Source organism: Schistocerca serialis, chromosome 7, assembly GCF_023864345.2.
Source record: "Schistocerca serialis cubense isolate TAMUIC-IGC-003099 chromosome 7, iqSchSeri2.2, whole genome shotgun sequence".
Lineage (NCBI taxonomy): Eukaryota > Metazoa > Arthropoda > Insecta > Orthoptera > Acrididae > Schistocerca > Schistocerca serialis.
Window position 1 is genome coordinate 41,276,143 of NC_064644.1, and position 24,126 is coordinate 41,300,268.

Consider the following 24,126-nt stretch of genomic DNA (forward strand, 5'->3'; position numbering starts at 1 on the left):
TGTGTGACGTCATGACGGCGCGGATTGTGAGTGTGGCGTGTTTGTAGATGTCGTCGTGTTGTGGTTTGTTGTGCTGTCTGGTGGTATGTTCAGGGTTTTCGTTTGTGTGGTGTAATGGGTTCAGTTTGCTTTTGCCCATTATCAAGAATTGTTAGAGTGTCAGCTGTGTTTGTAGTGGAATTCGTTTCAGTGGGTTAACGATTTTGTGTGAAGGTTAATTTAGTGTTGTTCACTGTACGTCATGCGGTAATTTTAGTAAAATTAATCGGCTGTTGTTTTTGTTCAGGAATGGATATAACGGATAAAACTAACACTGCGCGGATCAAGGGAAGTGTTCGATCCCAATGTGTGGCTGTGTATGTTGGTATTGGTATAGGGGGATGTTTTTGAGCTATATAAGCCAAGGGAAGAGTTTGATTCTAATTTATGGGATCGGAAGCTGCTGTTGAGCTATATAGATCAAGGGAAGTATCCGATTCCAGATGATATTGTGTTTAGTGGTATTTGGGGAGTTTTGTGATTTCGGTGTTTTTCGTCATTTTTAGTTTGCCCCCACCCAAAAACACCCCATTTCCCTCGTTTGTCCCGTTAGTGTCGTTAGGCTTTTTGTGGAAAGTGTGTCTGTCTGTTTTTCGATGTATTTTCGTCCTCATAATGTGTGCGTACCGACTTTATATGCGCCGTATTGGATTCGTGGTTTATGGTCGTTTCCGCCATATTTGTGACGTCATGGGTCAAAGCAGACGGGCGGGATCGGACGCTTCCGTATTTCCGGATAATTTAGGTTAAGTAGTGTGTAAGCTTAGGGACTGATGACCTTTCCAGTTAAGTCCCATAAGAGTTCACACGCAATTACGTTAATGTTCCAGTCACCTGCCCTGGTCATTAGCGTAGTTTTCCGGCAGTGTGTTTTTCCTCGGCGTGTTGATGCTGTCCGGAACAGCGTGTAGTTCGACAGCCTTTGGTGTCGTTCATATTTTTGAGTGGTTATTGTGTCTTGGCTGTTTTCAGACGACAATTTTCAAGACATACTGCTGCTGGTATCTTCGTCCTCACTGATTTCGCTGTTGTCGTGCTGTTGGTCGGGCAGAAGAGAATTTATTTGGTTGTTGGTCGGTCCTTCAGCCGTCCCTGCGTCGGGTTGCCATCCGATTATTAGTATTACTCTTGGCTACCTGTCTCACCTAAATTTATGTTAGACTTACCTCCTCAGGCCGACCCTTAGAGCGCTTATGAGCACCACTGTTCTGTTGTTTTAGATTGTGGTTTTCTTTGTCTCAAATACTGTGCAAGGCCTTCAGCTGTCTACTGATTTACTTTGTTTTAATCTTAAGATAAGGCCTTCAGCTGTCTTAAATCAAAACTTTGAAGAGTCTTGCTTAAATTAATTTTTTTTTTAAAAAAAGGGGGTTTTGCCCATTGTAAATCCTTATTATTATCCAGGCCTTAAGCCTTGAGTTGTTCTGTGTTCAGTATGTGGCCTACAGCCGAACTTTAAGTGAAATATTTTAAGATAAGGCCTTCAGCCATCTTAAATTAAAATTTGAAAAGTCACTTGTTTAAAACCTTTTAAAATTCTCTTCTATATCTGAAATTCTTGTTATCCAGGCCTTAAGCCTCAGTTCTTGTACCTCCAGTGTACGGCCTTCAGCCGAGTTTTTATGTAAAATTTTGTAACTAAGGCCTTCAGCCGTTCGTATTCCTTAAGTCAATTTTAATAACTTGTGTTCGGGCCTTCAGCCATATTGTTTTTGAATGCCTTTAAGCGCATGTGTAATTAAGTGTTTTAGGAAAATAAAGTTAGTATGTTTTGTGCAACTGACAGTAACTGATTTTGGCCCCTTTCCACAACTACAACCTGATCCGCTCTGTCCTGGGAAATCAGGTTTCAACGATAAATGCAAGTATACATTCCTGTCTCTTATTATGATTATTGCACATTTTTGCCCTTAAGACAGTGTTTGAACTTGAATGTTACGTGTTTAGTCATTTTTTCCGTTTCCTTCTTCTTTTCGTCCCCCCAAAATCTTGTTAATCTTGACTGTATTCCTGTTTCCTTTGCTCTGTTCATATTCTCCCTATTTCTTTTTCTCTTCTTTTACTTCAGTTTTTGTGTTCATAACTTTGTTTTTGAATTTGTCTTTGAAGTCAACTAGTTTTTTTTCGATTCAGTTGTTTCTACACCAAAAATCCTCTTTGTGAGTGTGTTGCTGTTCATTCTATGCATATATTCATAGAATGTTAGTCAGCGTTCTTTAATCATGTCTGTGACTCTGTCTGTGTGTTCTTACAATTCTGTGGTTAGTCTTTGCGTCACACCACCTCTGTGCCTTCCCCCAAAAGTTTAACCGAGGATTTTACATTCTTTTTTTTTTTTTCTCTGTAACGTCTGATGCTTCGATTGCCGTCGTTTCTGATGCATACTGTGCTTCTGATGGTGCAACTGTACTGTAGTGCCTGAATTTTGCCTGTCTTGATAATATATTTCTTTTATTGTGGCGCGTCCACGCCAGTTCGTACGCTTTTTGAAATTTCTGTTCGTTCTATATTGGATGCCGTCTTTCATCCTCCTAATTTTGAACACCCCTATTCTCCCAAGTACCTGAATTTTTCCATTTTGTTAACCCTTCTGTTTTGTGTGTATGGCTTGTCTGCTGTCGTTTGTTCTTTTATGTATTGCGTTTTTTCATATGGCGCCTGTAGACCTGTTTTGGCAGAGATTTCGTGTAAGTATTCGTAAAGACATTGCTTTCCCCGAAAGTCGATAGTATTTTTTTTTCTTTTGTGCATTGCCTTGTCATAGTACGTATGTATCATTTATTTAAACTATTCTTTATTTGTTAAAACGTCACATGGTTTCTTCATTCATTTTGCTATTATTTTATATTTTATATTGTACGAATATGAATGTTCTGGTTCTATATGCTTTGTAAATCTTTGGTTAGGCTAGGAGAAGTACAGTGTCAGAGAGAGAGAGCGAACGACTATCGATTGTTAATACGTCACATTGATTCTTCATTCATTTTGCTATTGTTTTATATTTTATATTGTACGAATATGAATGTTCTGGTTCTATATGCTTTGTAAATCTTTGGTTAGGCTAGGAGAAGTACTGTGTCAGAGAGAGAGCGAGCGACTGTCGATAGAGAGCGTACGAGTTGTTATGGTACGCGGCCTGTTCGCGGGTGAAAAAACGTGACAAAGTTCGGCGTGAAAGACGGTGATACGCGGAGGAACAATTAATTACAGTGCGTCCGCTGTGTTAATAGGAGATCGTACATTATTAAGTGAAAAGTAAAACCTGAAAAGTATATCGAGTGTTTGCGGTGACGATTTTACAAACTGTGAACTTTTGACAATTAGCCATGAATCAGACACCATTGTCGTGTGGAGTCACTAACTGTTACAACTGCCTGAAAGTGGAACAAACCAAAATGTTAAGTAAAAGAACAGTGCTGTGATTGGATCAAGAAACATTTATTATAAACTGTCTTAAAGACGACGACGTAAATTGAACTGATGTTTAACGGACGGTTATAGTGATAAATACATGTGACTGTTTTCCAGTGACAACACGGTGAAAGAACTGTGGAAGTATTGGCATAAACCGAATATATATCTTAAATGCTAAAGACATTGCATAGTTCCGACCTACCCGCACCGCGTGATTAATAAACTTTTAACAATAAAACGTCGCGCGCGTAACGACAACGCACACACTGGAACTATTATTATCGCGCCAGTGCTGCCAGCTGATTCGACTACAACGGAGACGTGGACCACCGCCGTAACTGAAATATTAGTGAAACAGGAGGATCCATCATCATCTTCACGCCACGAACCAGGATTAACTTCACACATCGTCCGAGCGGACCACTGTTGACGTCATCGCACTGCCTGCAGCAACAGTTAAGACAATAAAAGAAAATTAATACGCTCTCTCTCATTTCAAAATTAAAGACAACTGCAGTTAAATTAACTATTTTAAAAAATACTGTCACAATATCTCAATTTTGTTTAGTTCCAATAAATATTCTTTCCATTATTTCGTCTTGTTGACAGTGTTGAAAACCCGCGAAATTAAAGTTCAATTAATAATTTTCTTTCAAAATTCTTCTCAGAGATTTTGCTGCTCATTATAATTTTATTTTAATGTTTGTAACTTCTTTTGGAGGGAGTACATTTTTTTTAGTAAAATTAGCTACCATAAAATTACATATATTATTAGCTGATGCTGTCCGCCATTACTGCTTGAAAACTGCACCTATTTTTTCATTGACTGCCAGCTTCAAAACAAAATTACGTATTTCGTGGGCGTCTAGCAGATGCGCGATGTCTATGTAGGCCCCTACAATAATTTGTTTTTACCTTTGCAGGTTTACTGGAATTATATTGACTTTAATTGTTCGTTTGGCCCCTGTTAAAGTGATTGATCGCATCTATATAATAATTGTACTGAATTACCTAATTTATTTTTTTATTACGTAAACATTGGCATACCATATTTAGATTAAAATTGACGTCTTATTGGCCTCACATAAGATTCTGCACGTTCTGACAAAGACTATGCCAATTTTCTTTTTTTCGTCCATGACTAACAGGGGTAATCAGATTTCTTGTATGGGTCATGTTTTATTATTTAAAAGGTTTTTTTAAAAGTAGAGAACCAGTTTCTTTACATATTCAAGTACTTACTGTACTTCTTGTCTTTTCCTACTGAGTGTTGCCAGATAATTTACAAATGCCAGGCATTTCGTGATAGTCTTCTTCGCAAACGTTATTCCTAACCGAATTCATTTCACTCTTCGCTCCCAGTGTTTGATGATTTTGTCCAAGATGATGATGATGTTGAATAAAAGCTGTCCGAGACAGCTCCTTCTCTGACCACTGTACGTATCTCGAAGGTTCTGAGATTTCTCCCATACAGCTTACTTTGGATGTGGTGTCTCTTGTGTCAGTGCCCTAGTTTTTGTGTCTGTTCCAAATTCTTCTAGTGTGTCAAAGGGAATCTGCCTGTCTATGGCGTCGTTAGCCTTCTTAAAGTACATGAATGTGACTATGGTGTTGTTCTTGTGTCTGATCTTCGGTAGTGCTCACAGGTTCTAGATCTGTGCAACACAGGATCTTCCTTTTCTGAAGCCTATGACGTATTTATCACCTTTGTAGTAGGTTGTTCTTGTCTGTTGAGTAATGCATTGGAGAGTAAGAGACTGGTAATAATGAGAGTAGAGTTCGACAAAATAAAATTTATTGCCTGAGCCAGTGGCTACAATCCTCATCCTCATCTTTCGTAGTAAATAAAAAATGAAACTATATCCCTGCTACATGCTCCCTCTGCTGCTGGCGTCCGCAGGGAGCGGTTTACAGACCATATCTAGTGCAGGAATCACTGACTGTAGCAAAAACACTGGAATCCTCCAACTATAAGGTTTCCTACTACCTCAAGAACAGCATATCGCAGTGTGTTTTCAATTGCGAAGATAAGACCGAATTACTAGCCAACAGTAGGGTATACAAAACTACTTGTCTTGATTGTGGTAAAATTTGTATTGTTCAATCAGGCACAGACATATCGTCTAGGCTGGCTGAACACGAACGCAGCTGCAGGTTGCAGATCTATGACTCAGCATTTTCTGAGCAGGTACTGAGTGAGGGCCACAGCTACCAGCCACAGCAACGTGTCCTCCACTTACAAGGGAACATCCCCATCGCACCCCACTCAGATTTAGTTATAAGCTGGCACAGTGGATAGGCCTGAAAAACTGAACACAGATCGATCGAGAAAACAGGAAGAAGTTGTGTGGAACTATGAAATAATAAGCAAAATATACAAACTGAGTAGTCCATGCGAAAGATAGGCAACATCAAGGGGAGAGTGTGAGCTCAAGAGCGCCGTGGTCCCGTGGTTAGCGTGAGCAGCTGCGGAACGAGAGGTCATTGGTTCAAGTCTTTCCTCGAGTGAAAAGTTTACTCTCTTTATTTTCGCAAAGTTATGATGTGTCCGTTGCTTCATTGACGTCTCTGTTCACTGTACTAAGTTTAGTGTCTGTGTTTTGCGACCGCACCGCAAAACCGTGCGATTAGTAGACGAAAGGACGTGTCTCTCCAATGGGAACCGAAAACATTTGATCGCAAGGTCATAGCTCAACCGATTCCTCCGCAGGAAAACACGTCTGATATATTCTGTACGACACTTGCCGAATTGGTAAAAAGATTCTTCTACCTTGCCCGATTTAGGTTTTCTTGTAGATGTGATAATCACTCCCAAAAAAGTGATGAAAACATAAGTGTTTGTCACATAAACTGAAAATAAAAAATTAAACTTTTCACTCGAGGGAAGACTTGAACCAAGGACCTCTCGTTCCGCAGTTGCTCACGCTAACCACGGGACCACGGTGCTCCTGCGCTCATAGTGTCCTTGATGTTGCCTGTCTTTCGCATCAACTACTCAGTTTGTATACTTTGTTTATTTTTTCATAGTTCAGCACAACTTCTTCCTGTTTTCTCGATCGATCTGTGTTCAGTTTTTCAAGGCCTATCCACTGTGCCAACTTATAGCTAAATCTGAGGGGGGTGCGATGGGGAGGATCCCTTGTTAGCAAACAAACGACAAGAATTCAGCCTGTTGGAAGCCCTGGAAATCTGCGAACATCTAGCCCTCACTCCAGAATCAATATTAAATGACTAAACACAGCTTAACACTTCCCTTCTTCTAAACTTCACACTACCCTCTCAGTTTTCCGTTACTTTCCGCCTGCTGTTGCCTCCTATTCCTCCATTTCCCTGTATTAATTCATTTCTTTTTATTTTATTGTGATCGCCTATGTAGTCCATACGCTGGGGTGACACAAGTCATGGGATACCCCCTAATATCGTGTCGAACCCTCTTTTGCCCTACACAGTCCAGCAGTTCGACGTGGCACGGACCCGACAAGTCGTTGGAAGTCCCCTGGAGAAATATTGAGCAATGCTGCCTCTATTGCCGACCATAATAGGAAAGTGTTGCTAGCGCAGGATTTGGTGCACGAAGTGACCTCTCGATCATGTCCTATAAATGTTCGGTGAGAGACTTGTTAGGCAATCTGACTGGCCACAACATTCGCTCGAACTGTCCAGAATGTTCTTCAAACCAATCGCGAACAACTGTGGTCCGGTGCCATGGCGCATTGTCATTCCATCGCTGTTCGGGAACATGAAGTACCTGCAAATGCCCTCCAACTAGGCGAACATAGCCATTTCCCATTAGTGATCGGTTTAGTTGGACCAGGGGACCCAGTTCATTTCATGTAAACGCAGCCTACATCATCATGAATCCACCACCAGCTTGCACAGTGCACTTGTTGACAACTTGGGTACATGGCTTAATTGGATCTGGGCCACACTCGAACCCTGCCATCAGCTCTTACCAGCTGAAATTGGGACTTATACGACCAGTCCACGGTTTTCCAGTTGTCTAGGGTCCAACTGATTTGTCACGAGTCCAGGAGGGGCATTGCAGGTGATGTTGTACTGATAGCAAGGTACTCACGTCAGTCGTCTGCTGCCATAGCCCATTAAAGCCAAATTTCGCCACGCTGTCCAAAATTATACGTTCGTCATACGTCCCACTTTAATTTCTGCAATTATTTCATGCAATGTTGCTTGCCTGTTAGCACTGATAACTCTACGCAATGCTGCTGGTCTCGATAATTAAGTTGAGACGTTCCATGCCCTCATTTGCATGTTTCCTCTCGTTTTCATCAATTTTATTAATGCTCTATGTCATTGCACGGTGGTAACAGAACGAATAAGGTTATTGTAATGAGAGTATACGAGGTGCGGCTAGAAAAAAACCGGACTGATGCTGGAAAAACATTTATTTACAGTTATTTACAATTTCATGTTATCTCCTTCAATGTACTCTCCTCCTCGGTCTCTACACCGCTCCATACGAATTTTCCACTGTTCATAGCAATGCTGCAGATCATTTTCGGTAAGTCCATACATTACTTCCGTCGCTTTTTCTTTTACTGCTTCAACAGTCTCAAATCTAGTTCCTTTCAAAGCTGACTTGACTTTAGGGGAAAAAAAAGTCACAGGGGGCCAAATCAGGTGAGTAGGGTGGATGATCTAAGATGGGAATGTTGTGCTTTGCCAAAAACGTCTTCACTGACAACGCACTGTGAGCTGGGGCATTGTCTTGGTGAAGGATCCATGACTTTTTTTCTCCACAAATCTTTCCGTTTTCTCCGTATTCGTTCACGTAGGATAGCCAGGACGCTAATGTAGTAATGCTGATTCACTGTTTGTCCCTCTGGTACCCAATCAATGTGCACAATCCCTTTGATGTCAAAAAAAAAAAAACAATCATCATTGCCTTGAATTTCGATTTTGACATTCGTGCTTTTTTTTGTCGTGGAGAACCAGAGTTTTCCAATGCATCGATTGGCGTTTAGTTTCGGGATCGTAAGTAAAAAACCACGTTTCATCGCAAGTAATAACTTTTTGTAATAAGGTGGGATCACTTTCAATGTTTTCCAGGATGTCAGAACAAATCATTCTTCGGCGTTCCTTCTGTTCCATTGTGAGACACTTTGGAACCATTTTTGAACACACTTTGTTCATGTTGAAACTTTCATCAAGAATCTGCCTAACACTTTCCTTGTCAACTCCAGTTAACTCAGACACTGCTCTGCTTGTTAAACGGCGATCTTGTCGAACAAGTTTACCGATTTTTTCAATGTTTGCATCAGTTTTTGCTGACAATGGTCTGCCAGTGCGAGTGTCATCACTGGTGTCTTCGCGGCCATCTTTAAATCGTTTAAACCACTCAAACACTTGTGTTCGCGATAAACAATCATCGCCGTACACTTGTTGTAACATTACAAACGTTTCACTTGCAGATTTTCCTAGTTTGAAACAAAATTTGATGTTAACACGCTGTTCTTTCTGTACACTCAACATTTTCCGGCGCACAGAGAAAACGTCAACTACTTAAAACAGACGCCACGGGCAGACTGAGTGCAGGAGGCAGATGAAACTCGAGCAGTAGGCGGAGCGAGAGTCACGTGACAGGCCACGCGACTTTCAGCCTTATTGCATTCGTTTTATTGTTTCACCAGTACTAGTCCGGTTTTTTTCTAGCCACACCTCGTATGTACTGAGAGCTCAAAATATACTTTCCACTTGATCCCCAAACATGTTGTTTTACTTCCTTGGGTGGCCTGCGCAAGGCGAGCATCGGAGGACGTGGCACACTGCGTTTCCGGTTGGGGGCTGCACTTCCCTGAATTCTGAGGGGGTTCGTACAATAGGCTTAAGCGCCTGGCGGAACGACTGACGTCGGTCGAGTTTCGCCTATTGTATGCAGGGCGAAGCGACCTGCGAGACGTCTGAGTGTCGCCGCAGTTTATGTGCTTACCGCCCCGGCGCGTCCGGAACGAAGATTCCTGGCACCGACTGACTGCATTGTCCTCTTGATTCTGAGAATACTTGTGGACTGTGCCCTGCTGGGTGCGACTGTCTGGCACCAGATGGCCGGTGATCTAGGCAGGTTGTTTTCGTAGCCAGTCACACGGCAAGTTCAGTGCCCTCAGCTGAACAGTAGAGGCATGATTGGTCAACTTAAACTGAGGCTAGTTGACGTCATACAGCCCTGCTCGAAATTGGAGGGAACGGTCGCTATTGGCGCGAATGATGTTCTGAGACGGTGTGGGGGAATTTTGGAATCAGAAGGCTCGTTTGAGCAGTTACCAGAAAGCGCCAGACAACAGGCTGTACTGCGCATGCGCACCTACGATGACGTAGGCAGCCCGTGCTTGGTGCTTGCTCTGCTCATACGCTTTTCGTCGTATTTCTGGTGGGGCATCACGTGACCATGTGTAGCTGTGCCGCCCGTGCGGCATGTTGTTGAGAGGACGTACTGAGTTGTACTTAGAGCAATTGTTTTATCATATCCCACACAGATAAAGGATGCAAATAAGGAAGCAGTTCTTGGCTTTTGAGTCATTTCAAAATTAGACTCCACTGCTCGAAGTACCATAAAATTTTGCTAAGGGGTGACGTTGACAGATTTTTTTTTTTTTTTTAATTCTTACTCTGCAATATTGTTATGTAGCATTTCCAACACGTTTACATCAACACAGCACTGCAAAAAGCTGCTAGGATGGAATGCAAATTACTTGCAACAAAAAAGGGACAGTTTCTTGTGTAGCATACACCGGAATAAAGGACAATAAATTTCATGACTATTTCAAAATATGAAAAAATTAACATGGTTGTCCGTGAGGCAAAGAAACTGTACAACTGACAGTTTATATTCTACTCTAGGAATAAATATGAAGCCATGTGGGGAGTTAAAACGATAAAACATGGTATGCTGCCAGTCTAAAATTTAGCATAGAATGGCATTCTATAAATTTAAGTCGTAAACACAAATTAAGAAATAACTTCAGGCCCAGAGGAAGTACTAGACAAGTGCCTTGTGATCGAAAAACACTTTCACAGAAGGCAGATCTATAAAATTCTGCTACAGCTGTCATTATATTTGAAACAAAATATTTAGTTCAAGACTACTGACCAAATTTGCCTACTTTGCTTCAAGTCTATGTTTACGTATGTTCGTACGTATATAGCATTAAGAGATCTTACAGTGTCATACAAGGAACAGGACATCAGAGACTACTCCAGCAGAATCGGAATTTCATAAACCATACTAAAATGCTTCATTCCGCTCTATTTGCACATTTGTATGTCCAGATGGACTCTGAAGTATCTGATATTCAGCCTTTCATGTGGTTCTCGTGATACCAGTTTTCTTGGAGGTCCAGTACTGTATTCTCATGTTTGGTTCTTTATTATGGTATAAAGTCATTCGTCCCAGAAAATGAAAATTTGCACTTTAAATTGAACGAGGTTGAAAGTAGCCAATAGCGCGGAATGAAACACTTCGTTTCAAATAAACTAACTGCCTCAGCGGAAAAAAAATTAACTGAAGCAAATTTCTCTATAAAACAGCCAGAAATAGCTTCATTAAGACATTAATGGTTGATTGCTAATAGCCTGGAAATAATATAAAATCAGAAAATTGAAACTACTAACTTATTTTGGTCTTTTTCATTTGACGTGGGAGCTGTAAACGAAGACACGGCCACGGGTCACGTGAGGAAGGACCCCCCACCATAACTCAGCTTGCTCTGCGCATGCGCGAATCTGGCAGCTTGGGCGCGCCAGGAAAATTTTTCCGGGTAGCTTCTGGCTACTTGCTGCTACTGCTCGTACACCAAACAGCCACGCTCCAAGTAGCCAGAAGCGGGAGGAAGGCACTGCTCATACACGAATTCAGCTCTGCGCATGCGCACGAGCCCGCTGGCAACTGCTCATACGAACCTAGAACTGAATGCTGATTCGCGGTTTTTGAGGAGAGTAGGGAGTTGAGCAATGCTGGCTTCGTTCTTGCATCGCATCACAGAGGAGATGCGGGATCTGGTCTTCGTCGGAGTCGGACGTTCTTGCGACTTGGTCGCTCGTTCTCGGAAGGACTTAGAATTCTCGGACAGCCTTCGCGGCCAGGGGTTGACACAGAGTTGCTGCACGGCAGAAGTCGGCGCCCACATCATCAGGACGCTGCCTACCGACGACGTGCTGCGGATTTCAGTGCTGGTACAGCATTTTGCGGCTCCGGCACTGTAGGACCTTATCAATTTTATACTGAATCACTCAGCAGCATGCGCGTTCACTTTGCCACAAGTCCACCTTGCTTGTGTCTCCATATGATCCCATTTGAGCTCTCACTACTTGTGTTGCCACCGCCAGACACCACACTTGCTAGGTGGTAGCCTTTAAATCGGCCGCGGTCCGTTAGTATACGTCGGACCCGCGTGTCGCCACTGTCACTGATTGCAGACCGAGCGCCGCCACACGGCGGGTCTAGAGAGACTTCCTAGCACTCGCCCCAGTTGTACAGCCGACTTTGCTAGCGATGGTTCACTGACAAATTACGCTCTCGTTTGCCGAGACGACAGTTAGCATAGCCTTCAGCTACGTCATTTGTTACGACCTAGCAAGGCGCCATTATCATTTGCTATTTGTCTTGTGATACCTGTACCGACAGACTGATGTTCATCAATTATGAATTAAAGTTAAGTATTCCAGTAGTTACTTACGGTCTTTGCTACTATAAATTCCCTTACCTATTCCAGACCTCACGCCAGCCTGCGTGAGCTTAAACGCGTGCCTTTCGGCTCCCTCTCCTAGTGGCTTGGCTGTCTTGCCAAGTCACAACACTACTAATTGCGGTACTGCTATATAGTCGGGAGATTAATATTCGATTTATTAGGACCTCCAGTCATTATCGTCAATCTATTGCCTCACAGACAGTAGGAGCCCCTTGTTCTCGAGCCAACTCTTATTCTCATAATATTTCAGTATGTCCTATCCTTTAACTTACTGTGTGCGTCGACAGTCATGTGCATTTACGTTCTGATGTATAATAAATCTCGGTGTAATATTTATTCCGCATATCATTTCGCAGATATAGGCAGAATCCCATTTCCTGTTGTTTATTATGATAACGTTCTCTTTTTTTGAGTAGATTACGATTTTTATTAAATTATTGCGAGTGTGCAATCCTTATTTTACCAACTGCCAGGGTCCACCATCATTTCCTTCCGTTACCGTTGTGCGCATAATTAATTAGCTGCTAGATAAGGAGGGGGAGAGTGCATGTCTCATTCTCATGTAAAATTCGTCTGAATTAAAGAGGTACAAACTCTTCTCCACCCCGGCACCTCGCTAAGTGCAGACCGTCGGCCACTGCGTGTCCAAGGTGAGACGCAATGCCTGAAATCTGGTATTCTTGACACACTTTTCACACTGTGGATCTCAGAATATCACATTCCCTCACGACTTCCGAAATGGAATGTTCCATGCGTCTACTTGCAACTAGCATGCCGCGTCCAAAGTCTGTTAATTCGGTTTGTGTGCCAATAATCACGTCGGACACCTTTTCACATGGATCACCTGAATACAAATGACAGTTGTGCCAATGCACTGCCCTCTTATACCTTGAGCACGCGATACCACCGCCATCTGTATAAGTGCGTATCACTACCCAATGAGTTCTGTCACCTCTGTCTATATTCTGTTAATATAATTGTTAATCCTTTCTTTTACTTGTTTTCTGTAGCCATCACTTTCCATGTGTGAAAGCTCTTGAAGTAGTCTTGCCAAGTACTAACTTTATTTTATTTTATTGGGTTTCTTTATTCACTGTGAACTGTTATATAGGCACTGTTTTTCGAGTTTATTGTTAGTGTTTTTTTATGGTTTGCTCCTTTTATATTTATTTATTGTCCAATTTGTGACCTTTTAAATTACAATGCCACTGCACTGTCGGAAATGACATTCACTCTGTCTTTGTGCCTCGGGTAAGATGAATAACGTATTTTCCAATGGCGTTTAGAAACGTTGTGACTTCTTTGATGAAGATAGTTCAAGTTTAATGCTGGCCTTGTAAGCCGAAAACCGATCACCCTGAATAAATTAATCTTGTAGAATATAGGCAGTACAGTAATTTCCACTTATTATTGTGTTGTCCTACCAAAAAGCGACGGAAGAGTCAGTTGACATGATACCTCTGTAACTATTAGGTTCTGTCTTGGTAATTATTAGGTTCTGTCTTGTGCAGTGGATGAATCAACGCCCATTTCCATTCCTGTGCAATTTTCTCTGTAATCCATACTTATTACAGAATTTTATGAATTTTCTTTGAAGTGTTTTGGTTTTTGAGTTTCTAAATCTCGGCGATAATGCTATATTGTCCTGGGTCCCTGTTGTTTTTCAGTTGTTTTACATCTACGTTTAATCTCCTCTACGTCTTTCAACAAAGCCATATGGGGTAGTAAAACATGGACTGTGGGAAAATTGGAACAGAAGAGAACCGAAGAATCTGAGAGGTGGCGCTACAGAAGAATGTTTAAAATTATGTGAACTGATAGTGTAAGTAATGCGGAGGTTAGCTGCAGAATCGAAATCGGCGAGGAAAGGAATATATGGAAAACACTGACAGGAAAAAGAGACGGGATGATAGGACATCTGTTAAAACATCAGGGAATAACTTCGATGGTACTAGAGGCAGGTGCAGAGGGCAAAAAATGTAGAGAAAGGCAGAGATTGGAATACATCCAGCAAATAATTGAGTACGTAGGTTTCAAGTGCTACTCTGAAATGAAGATGACGGCACAGAAGAGGAATTCGTGGCGGTGTACATCAAACCAGTCTGAAGACTGATGACTCAAAAAAAAAGTCTATGACTGTAGGCGGCTTTTAATTTGGATTTTGCATCGTTTTCGTGAATTTCAGTTTTTCCTTAGGCTTATCGCAGTTGAGGAATTTATCAAATTATTTTTTAAAGGATTCTACAATTTTTACTTAGTATTTGTTTCTTGAGGTATGTCTGTTCTTTTGAAACACGTGTTTGGAGGTTGAGAACCCTTTATATTTTCCCCGAACATTTTGCAGAAATTTCTCATGTTATTTGTGAAGTATTCCTCGATATCATTTAGTCTACTTTTGTCGTATGCCTTTTTCACCCTTCCAATAGCTTTCGAGGATTTGTTCTGAACTTTGTGGATGTTGTTGTTGTTGTTGTGGTCTTCAGTCCTGAGACTGGTTTGATGCAGCACTCCATGCTACTCTATCCTGTGCAAGCTTCTTCATCTCCCAGTACTTACTGCAACCTACATCCTTCTGAATCTGCTTAGTGCATTCATCTCTTGGTCTCCCTCTGCAATTTTTACCCTCCATGCTGCCCTCCAATGCTAAATTTGTGATTCCTTGCTGCCTCAGAACATGTCCTACTAACCGGTCCCTTCTTTTTGTCAAGTTGTGCCACAAACACCTCCTCTCTCCAATTCTATTCAATACTTCATCATTAGTTATGTGATCTACCCATCTAATCTTCAGCATTGTTCTGTAGCACCACATTTCGAAAGCTTCTATTCTCTTCTTGTCCAAACTATTTATCGTCCACGTTTCACTTCCATACATGGCTACACTCCATACAAATACTATCAGAAACGACTTCCTGACACTTAAATCTATACACGATGTTAACAAATTTCTCTTCTTCAGAAACGCTTTCCTTGCCATTGCCAGTCTACATTTTATATCTTCTTTCCTTCGACCATGATCAGTTATTTTGCTCCCCAAATAGCAAAATTCCTTTGTGGATATCCTGCCATATTTCTGCAGTTCTGTTACAGCTAAATTTCTTCCATGCCTGGACTCTACGTTCAGTGGCCAGATCACAAGTTGCGTTCCACCATCTGTGTTTGCGTTTCCATGGTGGCTGACTCCAAAGTATTAACTTGTGAGTTGTCTTCACGAGGTGTGTCCTATTTTCTGTTGTAATTGGATTAATTTCTTCAATAATATTGTCTATGTTCGTCTCCAGGTATTCTAGGCCCGATCTTATAATTTTTTTCTGTATTGCCCTTCTGTTTCTTGGGGTTGGTCCAATTTTTATTTGTCGTAAAAGATGACTGGCCGTGAAGAGTCATTTGCGTGTCCTCACGTTCGAAATTGACCTTCTATTTTTCTTTGTTATTGCTGAGTGATCTATTTGTAATCTTTCCCATATGTGTCTGGGCGTTTTCTATGTTGTGAGTTTTCGCTTACAAGGGGAGGCCGCCAATTGTGAAATTTAGATTCGATTCATACTGCGCATAATAAAAGCTCATGGCCAGAGGTGTAATGTGGCAAAGCACCAAGATGCACTTCTCAGCCGTTATCGAGAAAATCGACGGTTAAAAGAAACCGTTGCGGTGAAATACTCTCTACGATTATTAGCTTTCTACAGCGTCGTGGCGCAGCGGTAAGTGCTTGGGTACCTAATCCGAAAGTCGCCGGATCGAATCTCACGCCATGCAACCTTTTCTTTAGTATTTGTTTTTTGTAATTCAAATGTGTATACACACACACACACACACAATATATATATATATAAATTCCCGACATTCAGTTGCAACGATTATGCATATAATAAGTTGTTGAACGTCGTTTGTCGTGGAAAAACTGGCGACTACGAACATCATTATGTTTTCCGCAAACAAAGTTGTATTTCACAAATGTTACTAATTGTCTTCATAATGTTAACCACGTATAGTTAACGGAAGACGTAGAAACGATATTCCAAAACGAATACGTATAGCGTAAGTCAAACGTTCGAATTGGAATAGAGACCCCACGAACACAAATTTGCTGTGGCAGGTATGAAATATAAACTCCGTTACTCGCTCGTTACACTTGAAGGACAGATGTTGAAAGGGCCGAAACGAGCTGCCGCATAACAGCGTAGTAACCTGCTAACTTCGAAAGAAGGTAGATGCGGTCCCTAGCGCAACTTATAACATCTTCGAAAATCAGTGCGGACGTGAGAGCTTTGGTACACCCTGTTAAACAAACGGAAAAATGGAGGCGGTACAGTTGGAGAGCGATCCGCCTTCACCAACATGCATAAGCAATTCATTAATAGTATATATATATATATTACAAAAAACTAATAATAAAAAAAATGCATTGAGCGAGATTCGATCCGGCAACCTTCGGATTACGAACCCGAGCGCTTACCGCTGCGCCACGACGCTGTAGAAAATAATTAATCGTAGAGAGTATTTCACCGGAACGGTCTCTTTTAACTGTCGATTTTCTCGGCAACGACTGAGAAGTGCATCTTGGTGCTTTGCCACATTACACCTCTGGCCATGAACTTTTATTATGCGCAGCATGAATCGAATCTGAATTTCACAATTGGCGGCCTCCCCTTGTTAGCTATTGAAATTGTGTTGACATACAGATACAAGGGGCGGTCAAACAGTTTCCGTATGAGGGTTTTTCTGCAAGATATATCCAACGTGGCGCGACACCGGTGCGGGTATGTAAGCACCGACACGTAGACAAGGAATCAGTGTAGCATTCGTGTGTTCCCGCAGTGCGCGCGGTAAATGCGGAAACGTGTACTATGGCGATGTTATTACCAACTGCGTCCAAACAGGGCCAACGTGCTGTTATTATTTTCTTGGCTGCCGAAGGGCTAACACCAGCTGGCATCCATCTGAGAATGAAGAATGTGTCATGGGGCAGCGTGTCTGTCGAAATCACCAGGGTGTCGCTGCTTCACGATAACGCACGCCCCTACAGCGCAAATGTTGCCATCGCAACTGGGAGAAACTGACACCCGCCTCATAGTCCTGATATCTCCCTCCTCATGTGGTTATCACGCCTTCGGTCCCTTCAAACAGGCGTCGAAGGGTCGACGATACCTGTCGAACGAGGATGTGCGCCAGGACACGGTGGTTTACAATCGAGTGCCTTCAGACCGGTGCGTCGGTGGGACGATTGCTGCAATGCTCATGGTGATTTTGCCTGATTCGCTTACCAATTCTGGACTATATGGCGTTCTAAAGAAAACTTTTTGATCGTGCTCTTATACAGGGTGGTCCATTGCTCGTGACCGGGCCAAATATCTCACGAAATAAGCGTCAAACGAAATAACTACAAAGAACGAAACTCGTCTAGCTTGAAGGGGGAAACCAGATGGCGCTATGGTTGACCCGCTAGATGGCGCTGCCATAGGTCAAACGGATATCAACTGCGTTTCTTTAATAGGAACCCCATTTCTTATTACATATTCGTGTAGTACGTAAAGAAATATGAATGTTTTAGTTGGACCACTTTTTTCGCTTTGTGATAGATGACGCTGTAATAGTCACAAACATATGGCTCACAATTTTAGACGAACAGTTGGAAACAGGTAGGTTTTTTAAATTAAAATACAGAACGTAGGAACGTTCGGACATTTTATTTCGGTTGTTCCAATGTGATACATGTACCTTTGTGAACTTATCATTTCTGAGAACGCATGCTGTTACTGCGTGATTACCTGTAAATACCACATTAATTCAATAAATGTTCAAATTGATGTCCGTCAACCTCAATGCATTTGGCAATACGTGTGACAACATTTCTCTCAACAGCGAGTAGTTCGCCTTCCGTAAAGTTCGCACATGCATTGACAATGTGCTGACGCATGTTGATAGGCGTTGTCGGTGGATCACCATCATGTTGGAAGTACAACGCCATTCTGTCATGCAGTGAAACATGTTTAAGTAACATCGGTAGAACATTACGTAGGAAATCAGCATACACTGCACCATTTAGATTGCCATCGATAAAATGTGGGCCAATTATCCTTTCTCCCATAATGCCGCACCATACATTAACCCGCCAAGGTCGCTGATGTTCCACTTGTCGAAGCCATCGTGGATTTTCCGTTGCCCAATAGTGCATATTATGCCGGTTGACGTTACCGCTGTTGGTGAATGACGCTTCGTAGCTAAATAGAACGCGTGCAAGAAATCTGTCATCATCCCGTAATTTCTCTTGTGCCCAGTCGCAGAACTGTACACGACGTTCAAAGTCGTCGCCATGCAATTCCTGGTGCATAGAAATATGGTGCGGGTGCAATTTATGTTGATGTAGCATTCTCTACACCAACGTTTTTGAGATTCCCGATTCTCGCGCAATTTGTCTGCAACTGATGTGCGGATTAGCTGCTACAGCAGCTAAAACACCTACTTGGTCATCATCATTGTTGCAGGTCGAGGTTGACGTTTCAAATATGGCTGAACACTTCCTGTTTCCTTAAATAACGTAACTATACGGCGAACGGTCCGGAAAGTTGGATGATGTCGTCCAGAATACCGAGCAGCATACATAGCACACGCCCGTTGGACATTTTGATTACAATAGCCATACATCAACACGATAACGACCTTTTCCGCAGTTGGTAAACGGTCCATTTTCACACGGGTAATGTATCACGAAGCAAATACCGTCGGCACTGGCGGAATGTTACTTGATACAACGTAGTTACACGTTTGTGACTATTATAGCCATCTATCACAAAGCGAAAAAAGTGGTCCAACTTAAACATTCGTATTTCTTTATGTACTGCACGAATATGTAATAAAAGTGGGGGTTCCTATTTTAAAAAACGCAGTTGATATTTGTTTGACCTATGGCAACGCCATCTAGCGGGCCAACCATAGCCCCATCTGGTTTCCCCCTTCAAGCTAGACGAGTTTCGTTATTTGTAGTTATTTCGTTTGACGCTTATTTCGTGAAATATTTGGTCGGTCACTATTAATGGACCACCCTATATATGGCTTGCCAGCGTCCGTTAGACACAGAATTGCCTCCCCCCTGTACAACACGACCATTTAACTAGCATTCCCAGGAGAAACGTATCCGACAAGTATGTTTCTCTAAAAACGAAGCCAAAGGCGGAGACTGTCATGGGTGAAGCGTGTCCGCAAGAACGTTACGACATCTAGACGATGACGCAACACATCGGAACGGCGGTTCAGCGAATTTCTCTCGCTGCGCCTGCCGCTGACTGCAGCGGCTTCGTCTGCAAGCAGAGCCTATGCAACGGCGCACCAAGCGTGCGTATCAGCGACTACGGAATGGTTCACGTAGAGCTATTCGCACCATCGATGCGTGAAATACTTAGCGCACATGATCAGTAGACGGTAATAACGTGCGAAACGCAAACAGAACTGTCTGATCTCTTATAAAGTGGTTCTTTCTACCGCGCCAAACAGAAGGGTAGCCGTGTGACATATTGGAACTTCGTTCGTTCAAATTATTTACGTGATCTCAAGGTTCCTAATTGATAAAATATTGTTTTTTATCATTATTTATTCAGTAGCTGTTATTCTTCTGTGTAGGTTGCCACTGTTCTGAATTACAGGTTCAACAGCTAGTTTTATACCACGACACTTGGTTGCAGAGGTATGTTGTTGTTGTTGTGGTCTTCAGTCCTGAGACTGATTTGATGCAGCTCTCCATGCTACTCTATCCTGTGCAAGCTTCTTCATCTCCCAGTCCTTACTGTAACCTACATCCTTCTGAATCTGCTTAGTGTATTCGTCTCTTGGTCTCCCTCTACGATTTTTACCCTCCACGCTGCCGTCCAGTGCCAAATTTGTGATCCCTTGATGCCTCAGAACATGCCCTACCAACCGGTCTCTTCTTCTTGTCAAGTTATGCCACAAACTCCTCTTCTCCCCTATTCTATTCAATACCTCCTCATTAGTTATGTGATCTACCCATCTAATCTTCAGCATTCTTCTATAGCACTACATTTCGAAAGCTTCTATTCTCTTCTTGTCTACACCATTTATCGTCCACGTTTCACTCCCATACAATACTTTCAGAAACGAATTCCTGACACTTAAATCTATACTCGGTGTTAACAAATTTCTCTTCCTCAGAAACGCTTTCCTTGCCACTGCCAGTCTACACTTTATATCCTCTCTACTTCGACCATCATCAGTTATTTTGCTCCCCAAATAGCAAAACTCCTTTACTACTTTAAGTGTCTCATTTCCTAATCTAATTCCTTCAGCATCACCCGACTTAATTCGACTACATTCCATTATCCTCGTTTTGCTTTTGTTGATGTTCATCTTATATCCTCCTTTCAAGACACTGTCCATTCCGTTCAACTGCTCTTCCAAGTCCTTTGCCGTCTCTGACAGAATTACAATGTCATCGGCAAATCTCAACGTTTTTATTTCTTCTCTATGGACTTTAATACCTACTCCGAATTTTTCTTTTGTTTCCTTTACTCCTTGCTCAATATACAGATTGAATAACATCGGGGACAGGCTACAACCCTGTCTCACTCCCTTCCCAACCCCTGCTTCCCTTTCATGCCCCTCGACTCTTATAACTGCCATCTGGTTTCTGTACAAATTGTAAATAGCCTTTCGCTCCCTGTATTTTACCCCTGCCACCTTTAGAATTTGAAAGAGAGTGTTCCAGTCAACATTGTCAAAAGCTTTCTCTAAGTCTACAAATGCTAGAAACGTAGGTTTGCCTTTCCTTGATCTTTCTTCTAAAATAAGGAGTAAGGTCGGTATTGCCTCACGTGTTCCAACATTTCTACGGAATCCAAACAGATCTTCCCCGAGGTCGGCTTCTACTAGTTTTTCCATTCGTCTGTAAAGGTGAGTTGTAATATTTTTCCGAGAGAGATGTGTGTGTGTGTGTGTGTGTGTGTGTGTGTGTGTGTGTGTGTGTGTATGTGTATGTGTGCTACCCAGAGTTTTGCAGTCCCCGTCTGTCGCACTTGCCCAAATTACATCGAGCAGTTGGGCTAAATGCAATGGTCTTATCGCGTTGGTAACACCGGTTCCCGTCAGATCACCGAAGATAAGCGCTGTCGGGCTGGGCTAGCACTTGGATGGGTGATCATCCGGTCCGCCGAGCACTGTTGGCAAGCGGGGTGCAGTCAGCCCTTGTGAGGCAAACTGAGGAGCTACTTGATTGAGAAGTAGCGGCTCCGGTCTCGGAAACTGAGATACGGCCGGGAGAGCGGTGTGCTGACCACATGCCCCTCCATATCCGCATCCAGTGACGCCTGTGGGTCGGAGGATGACGCGGCGGCCGGCCGGTACCGGTGGATCTTCCAAGGCCTGTTCGGACGGAGTTTAGAGTTTAGTTTAGTTGGGCTAAAGAGTATAACGGAGATCAAACTGTAGAATTGGATTTTCCAGCATACATATCTCGTTCGATATCTTGCAAAATAAAACTGTGGACATAAGCTCGAAATCGAAAACTGCATTAAGGCTGTTGAAAAACTTAGATGTGAGAAAATTATTCTGAAGTGCATAGCATAAGCTAAGAGCCTTATAAATTCAGCAGGAGTATCTGAAATTAATTTTAACGAAACAGATGCAAGTATTCTGAAATTGAGAAGGCTAGCATTTGAAATAACCGACGCTGTTGTAGTAAACATGGAAACTAGATTCCAGGACTTTCACGCCACTTTCTCTTTTCTGGCATGCTGGAATAAAGCAATAGATACAATCAAGCTAAGGCATTACGATAACAAATCGAAAATCACCGTGTAACGTTATATGCGGATTACTCAGAAAGAAACGATTGCTGAATGGCAAGAATAAAAGTATGCTTTTTTTATTTTTTTTCCATTTATGAAACCTACTTACTGAAAAACTGCGGAAAATCGCCAACATGAAAATCTGAAATTAGCCACTAGCCACCTAACAATAAGCAAATAACAAGAACACAGCGCTGTGGTACCTACCCCCTTCTGCGCATACGACAGTTATCGCTGCCTAGAGCGAATACGCGGATTGACGGCAGTTTATAACGGCTCTCTATTTTGGCGCGCGGGTAATGTGTCTGCTTATTTTCGTAGTTTCACCCGTTCTACCGCTAGATGGCTGTCGCGCTAGACCAGTGCCGCTCGTGGCGGATCGTCGTTTTAATAACCCCGTGAAACGTCCCAGCCCACTCTGTGGTTAAGTTCGCGGCGGGGCTACCAGCTCACGAACATGCCCTGCTTTGGGGCGAGTGTGCTGAAACTTTGTAGAAGTACAGGTTTCATGAGGCAAAGTGTACAAAAAGTGCGTACACGGATGCAGGCAAAGAATCGGCATTCGCAATAACCACACGATAGAGGAGTAATAAACGCATGTATGATCAATCGTGTCATTTATTTACTGGAGGTACGATACAGCCATTCAAATTTCGCTGAGCGCATATAGAAGCGTGATCATTAACCATCAAGCGTGGAACAGAAGATGAACGTTATCAGAATGAACACATGTAACAGAAAATTGGTAAAATCACAGCAGAACTTACGCCTACCAAAAGCACTTTCATTGAACGAGAGAGTAATTGTACGACCTCAACGAAATATGTAGACTATTGGCCATTAAAATTGCTACACCATGAAGATGACGTGCTAAAGACGCGAAATTTAACCGACAGGAAGAAGATACTGTGATATGCAAATGATTAGCTTATCAGAGCAGTCACACAAGGTTGGCGCCGGTGGCGACACCTACAAAGTGCTGACATGAGGAAAGTTTGCAACCCATTTCTCATACACAAACAGCAGTTGACCGGCGTTGCCTGGTGAAACGTTGTTGTGATGCCTCGTGCAAGGAGGAGAAATGCGTAGCATCACGTTTCCGACTTTGATAAAGGTCGGATTGTAGCCTATCGCGATTGCGGTTTATCGTATCGCGACACTGCTGCTCGTGTTGGTCGAGATCCAGTGAATGCTAGCAGAATATGAAATCGGTGGATTCAGGAGGGTAATACGGAACGCCGTGCTGGATCCCAAAGGCCTCGAATCACCAGCAGTCGAGATTACAGGCATCTTATCCGCATGGCTGTAACGGATCGTGCAGCCATGTCTCGATCCCTGAGTCAACAGATGGGGGCGTTTGCAAGACAACAACCATCTGCATGAACAGTTCGACGACGTTTGCAACAGCATGGACTATCAGCTCGGAGACCATGGCTGCGGTTAACCTTGACGCTGCATCACAGACAGGAGCGCCTGCGATGGTGTACTGAACGACGAACCTGGGTGCACGAATGCAAAACGTCATTTTTTCGGATGAATCCAGGTTCTGTTTACAGCATCACGATAGTCGCATCCGTATTTGGCGTCATAGCAGTGAACGCACATTGGAGGCATGTATTGGTCATCGCCATACTGGCGTATCACCCGGCGTGATGGTATGGGGTGCCATTGGTTACACGTCTCTGTCACCTCTTGTTCGCAATGACAGCACTTTGAACAGTGGACGTTACATTTCAGATGTGTTACGACCCGTGGCTCTACCCTTCATTCGATCCCTGCGAAACCCTACATTTCAGCAGGATAATGCACGACCGCATGTTGCAGGTCCTGTGCGGGCTTTTCTGGATACAGAAAATGTTCGACTGCTGCCCTGGCCAGCACATTCTCCAGATCTCTCACCAATTGAAAACGTCTGGCCAATGGTGGCCGAGCAACTGGCTCGTCACAATACGCCAGTCACTACTCTTGATGAACTGTGGTATCGTGTTGAAGCTGCATGGGCAGCTGTAGCTGTACACGCCATCCAGGCTCTGTTTGACTCAATGCCCTGGCGTATCAAGGCCGTTATTACGGCCAGAGGTCGTTGTTCTGGGTACTGATTGGGCCAGAGGTGGTTGTTCTGGGTACTGATTGGTCAGGATCTATGCACCCAAATTGCGTGAAAATGTAATTACATGTCA